At 38.1% G+C, this 6,320-nt stretch overlaps 1 pseudogene across 1 annotated transcript; it reads left to right on the plus strand.

Annotated features, from left to right (window-relative positions):
- The first annotated feature begins 3,364 nt into the window (after positions 1-3,364).
- LOC147378297 (sorting nexin-6 pseudogene) lies at positions 3,365-4,167 on the plus strand (annotated as a pseudogene). Its single transcript, XR_015151831.1, has one exon. The product of XR_015151831.1 is annotated as a sorting nexin-6 pseudogene (transcript).
- The last annotated feature ends 2,153 nt before the right edge of the window (positions 4,168-6,320 follow it).

Below are 6,320 nucleotides of genomic sequence, written 5' to 3' on the forward strand. Positions count from 1 at the left end.
TTTTTTCTGCCATTGTGTCAGGTAATATTGTGCATACATGCATGCTAAGTCGCTTCAATCATGTTGGACCACCCTATGGACTGTAGCCTGCCAGGCCTCTCTGTCCATGGGATTCCTCAGGCAAGAATACTGGAGTAGTTTGCCATACCCTCCTCCAGGGGATTTTCCAGATCCAGGGGTCAAAAACACGTCTCTCATATCTCCTGCATTGGCAGGCAGCTTCTTTACCACCAGTGCCACCTGGGAAGCCCAGGTAATATTGTGGATCATAGCAAATACTGATCTTTTTCCTTCATCCATAGTGAGGCTTTATTCAGAACATCATTTATTTGGAACTATACAATATGCAACCTTTGCTGATTGGCTTCTTTTACTCATGACACTCATTTAAGTTTGCCTCTTATCTTTTCATGGTTTGATAACTCATTTCTTTTTAGTGTTAAATTAAATTCCATTGGCTGGATATATCATAGTTTATTTATCCATTCAGTTACTGAAGGATATCTTAGTTGCTTCCAATCTTAGTTGCTTAGTTGCTTTTGGCAATTAGGAATAAATCTAATGTAAACAATCATGTGCAGATTTTTGTCTGAACATACATTTTCAACTCATTTAGGTAAATACCAAGGAGCACAATTGCTGAGTCTTATGGTCATTTTGATTTTTACACAATTTTATGGTGGTATGATTTAAATACCATGTAAACTGAGCACTCTAGATATATATTTCAAAGAATTTTAGTAGATTCCTGAGGTTATGAAATTGTGATCAGAATTAGCTCTTTAGACATTTCCACCAGAGCAAAATTTTCTCCATCCAAGCCACAACTCCAAGTTTTGTCAGTAATAAGTTCTTTTTTTCTAGAAATGTTATACAAATTATGTCATTTAGTATGTGGTCTTTCATGTCTGGCCTCTTTGACAATATTTCTGAGGTTCATCCATGTTTCAGTAACTCTGCTTTTCATTGGTATTTCTCCATTGTATGGATATGTCACATTTTGTTTATCCATTTTTTACTTTATAGGCATTTGTATAGTTTTATGTTGAGGCTATTATAAGTAATGATGCTATAAATATTCAAACTCTAGTCTTGTAAACAAATGTTCTAAGTTCTCCTGCCTCTATAATCCATTTTTATTTATTTTCATGTATGGTGTGAGGTAAACGTCGTAGTTTATTTCTCTCCCTATGAATATCAGTAGCTCCAGCACTGTTTCTGTAAAAATTACCTTTTCAAACTGAATTAACTTGGCCTCCTTGTCACAATATGGTCACAATTGATGATACATATTTAGATCTGTTTATCTATTTCTAGACTCTCTGTTCTGTCTCACTGATATACAGGCCCAAATCATGTCAATGGCACAGTTTATAAATTACTGTAGTTTGACTGCACATCTTGATAATAGGTAAATAAGTGTTCTCATTGTACTCTTCTTTTGTAAAATAGCTTTGACTATTTTAGATTAGTTTCATTAATTTAAAATTGTAAATTTCTATTGAAAAAAATTTGCTGAGATTTTCAATGGAATTAAGTGAAATCTACAAATCAATTTGGGGAAATTAATGTTAACTTTTTTTTTAATCAAGTTGAACAAGTTCTCTATTTCTAGTTTTTTGAGAGTTTTTACAATGAATGGGTATTGGATTTCATGAAATACTTGTTCTGAATCAATTTATATGGTAATAAGCTTTTTTTCTCTTTAACCAATTGGTATATTGATTATAATGATTAATTTCCAATTATGGAAATCTCATTGACTATGTTGAAAAAATTTCACTTGATTGCTGTGTAAATGCTTTTGTACATGGCTGTATTTAATTTGTTAATACTTGATTGAGGATTATTGCATCAGTGCAGGTAAGAGATATTGGTTTGTAGTTTTCTATAATGTCTTTTTCTGATTTTTACATTAGGCTTATACTATCCTCATAAAATGAAGATCATGGCATCCGGTCCCATCACTTCATGGGAAATAGATGGGGAAACAGTGGAAACAGTGTCAGACTTTATTTTTCTGGGCTCCAAAATCACTACAGATGGTGACTGCAGCCATGAAATTAAATGACGCTTACTCCTTGGAGGGAAAGTTATGGCCAACCTAGATAGCATATTCAAAAGCAGAGACATTACTTTGCCAACAAAGGTTCATCTAGTCAAGGCTATGGTTTTTCCTGTGGTCATGTATGGATATGAGAGTTGGACTATGAAGAAGGCTGAGCGCTGAAGAATTGATGCTTTTGTACTGTGGTGTTGGAGAAGACTCTTGAGAGTCCCTTGGACTGCAAGGAGATCCAACCAGTCCATTCTGAGGGAGGTCAGCCCTGGGATTTCTTCGGAAGGAATGATGTTAAAGCTGAAGCTCCAGTACTTTGGCCACCTCATGTGAAGATTTAACTCATTCGAAAAGACCCTGATGCTGGGAGGGATTGGGGGCAGGAGGAGAAGGGGATGACAGAGGATGAGATGGCTGGATGGCATCACTGACTCGATGGATGTGAGTCTGAGTGAACTCCGGGAGTTGGTGATGGACAGGAAGGCATGGCGTGCTGCAATTCATGGGGTCGCAAAGAGTCGGACACGACTGAGCGACTGATCTGATCTGATCTGATCCTCATAAAGGGGCTTCCATTGTGGCTCAGCTGGTAAAGAATCTTCCTGTAATGCGAGAGACCCGGGTTCAATCCCTGAGTTGGGAAGATCCCCTGGAGAAGGGAAAGGCTACCCACTCCAGTATTCTGGAGAATTCCATGACCTTTATAGTCCATGGGGTTGCAAAGAGTTGGACACAACTGAGCGACTTTCACTTTCATCCTCATAAAGTGAGTCAGGAAGAGTTCCCTCTATTTTCTGGAAGAGATTGGGGGGATGATTTAATAGAAATACATATATGGCTTCCCAGGTGGCTCAGTAGTAAATAATCTACCTGCCAATGCAGGAAGATGCAGAAGATATGGATTTTAATGCTGGGTCAGTAAGACCCCCTGGAGGAGGAAATGTCAACCCACTCCAGTATTCTTGCCTGGGAAATCCCATGGACACACAAGCCTGGTGGGCTATAGTCCAAGGGGTTGCCAAAGAGTTGGACATGACTGAGCTTCCTAGGTGGTGCTAGTGATAAAGAACCTGCTTGCCAATGCAGGAGACATAAAAAGACACGGGTTTGATCCGTGGGTTGAGAAGATCCCCTGGAGGAGGCAATGGCAAGCCACTCTACTATCCTTGCCTTAAGAATCCCATGGCCAGAGGAGCCTGGCTATAGTCTATGGGGTCACAAAGAGGAGGTTGGGAAGATTCCCAGGAGGAGGACATGACAAGAGACTTAGCATACACACACACACACACACACACACACATATGTGCCTGCGCTGGCCCTCGCCTCGGAGCAGCCATGATGGAAGGCCTGGACAACAGCCCCGACTTCCTCTTGGAGAAGGACCACGGACTTAAAGCAATAAATGTAGATTTTCAGAGTGATGCTGCTCTGCACGTGGACATTTCTGATGCTCTGAGTGAGAGAGACAAAGTAAAATTCACTGTTCACACAAAGAGTTCATTGCTAAATTTTAAACAGAATGAGTTTTCTGTTGTTCGACAACATGAGGAATTTATCTGGCTTCACTATTCCTTCATTGAAAATGAAGACTATGCAGGTTACATTATTCCTCCAGCACCACCAAGACCTGATTTTGATGCCTCAAGGGAGAAACTACAGAAACTTGGAGAAGGAGAAGGGTCTATGACGAAGGAGGAATTCACGAAGATGAAACAGGAATTGGAAGCTGAGTATTTGGCAATATTCAAGAAGATGGTTGCAATGCATGAAGTGTTTCTGTGTCGTGTGGCTGCACATCCCATTTTGAGGAAAGATTTAAATTTCCATGTCTTCCTGGAATATAATCAAGATTTGAGTGTGCGAGGAAAAAATAAAAAAGAGAAACTAGAAGATTTCTTTAAAAACATGGTTAAATCAGCAGATGGAGTAATTGTTTCTGGAGTAAAGGATGTAGATGATTTCTTTGAGCATGAATGAACATTCCTTTTAGAATATTATAACCGAGTTAAGGATGCATCTGCTAAATCTGATAAGATGACAAGATCCCACAAAAGTGCTGCAGATGATTACAATAGAATTGGTTCTTCATTGTATGCTTTAGGAATGCTTTTATATGCTTTTAGAATCTCAGGATTCTACAGATATATGCAGGATATATACACACACACGTGTGTGTGTGTGTGTGTGTAACATATTATATGGACTTTCCTGGTAACTCAGCTTGTAAGAATCCACCTGCAATGCAGGAGACCCCAGTTGGATCCCTGTGTCGGGAAGATCCCCTGGAGAAGGGACAGCTTACTCATTCTAGCAGTGTGTGTGTGTGTGTGTGTGTGTGTGTGTGTATAACATATTATATGGACTTTCCTGGTAACTCAGCTGGTAAGAATCCACCTGCAATGCAGGAGACCCCAGTTGGATCCCTGTGTCGGGAAGATCCCCTGGAGAAGGGACAGCTTACTCATTCTAGCAGTGTGTGTGTGTGTGTGTGTGTGTGTGTGTGTGTGTGTGTGTATAACATATTATATGGACTTTCCTGGTAACTCAGCTGGTAAGAATCCACCTGCAATGCAGGAGACCCCAGTTGGATCCCTGTGTCGGGAAGATCCCCTGGAGAAGGGACAGCTTACTCATTCTAGCAGTGTGTGTGTGTGTGTGTGTGTGTATAACATATTATATGGACTTTCCTGGTAACTCAGCTGGTAAGAATCCACCTGCAATGCAGGAGACCCCAGTTGGATCCCTGTGTTGGGAAGATCCCCTGGAGAAGGGACAGGTTACCCATTCTAGCATTCTTGGACTTCCCTGGTGGCTCAGATGGTAAAGAATCTGCCTGCAATGTGGGAGGCCTAGGTTCAGTCCCTGGGTTGGGAAGATCCCCTGGAGGAGGGCATGGAAATCCACTCCAGTATTCTTGCCTGGAAAATCCCCATGAACAAAAGGGCCGGGCAGGCTGCAGTCCATGGGGTCACAAAGAGTCAGACATGACTGAGAGACTGAGCACACATAAATAAATTAAAAAATTAATTGATACATATATTTTTCCTGAGTGCTTTCAATATGCCAGACATCTAATCAAATTTAATTCCACAAATACATGTTGAGCATGTTTCATGCTACAGACACTGCAAGGTACCATGGTAGGCAACATTCCTGTAATCAGGAGAAGTTAAATAATTTCAAGATCTATATTCAAATAAAGAAAGATCATTTCATCCAACAAACCAAAATGTGTTTCTGCTAGATTAAAGAAATAGAAAATAATTCAAATAGAAAAAAATAATAAATTCTTATGAAATTTTTCAAGTCAAAAATATCTTGAGCCAAACAAAATAGAAGTATTTAAGGAAAAATCAAGTTGATTTGAAAATTAAACATGATTGAAAAAATTGTACATGAAAAATACAGTAAACAAAAGACTAGGGCACATTCACAGCCCATGAAGATCTCGTGTCACTCATCATTTAGGTCATACAAACTGATGTGAAATAAATACACTAAAACATGAACAGACACATTTTTGATTAGCATGAATTTAAAATTTGTGCAAAAATAAAACCTGTAAATAAACTGTAGGAAATTTTTAAGCTAGAATCAAATACATAAATTATAACAATAACATTGTTTTGAACACTAACAGAATTTTGGAGGGAAAAATTTTTTAGATTCTTAATGATGCCAAAGGTGTGAAAAAATCTGCAACATTTAAAATGCACTTGGTATTGTAAATTATAATGCTCTATAAAGAAATTTTTCTTTTAAAACCAGTGTAATATCATATGATTCTTGAACACCACTTGTGGGTTTTTTATTAGCAGATTTCTACTTTATACCTTATAATTATTTATAATTATAATAAATTAGGAAAGCCAACTTGGTTGAGGAGAATAGAATGATCAAAGAAATTGTGTTAGATCCACATGAGGAACTATTTAGTGGCTCATATATCATAGTGTTAAGAACATAAGCTTCAGCATCAGATTCTCTTCATTTGAAACACAAATGAAATAATACCACCAGTCTGACTATATATATATTTTTGAAAATTTCTTTCCCTCAGTTTATTCGTGAAATTTGTATACATACAATCATATATATATATTTATATATGTGCTATGTAGGCAAACACATACAACATGTAATTGTATGTGTTTGCCTACACAGTTTTTTTAATCCATGTTATCACAAGGTGGAATATCTCTGAAATAACTCCCATAATATTTTGATCAATAAACACCTTTTATGCTTTTACTCTATGCCA

The sequence above is a fragment of the Bos grunniens genome, chromosome 2, assembly GCF_055505025.1.
Source record: "Bos grunniens cultivar Pamir isolate PY7600 chromosome 2, Bosgru_T2T1.0, whole genome shotgun sequence".
Classification (NCBI taxonomy): Eukaryota; Metazoa; Chordata; class Mammalia; order Artiodactyla; family Bovidae; genus Bos; species Bos grunniens.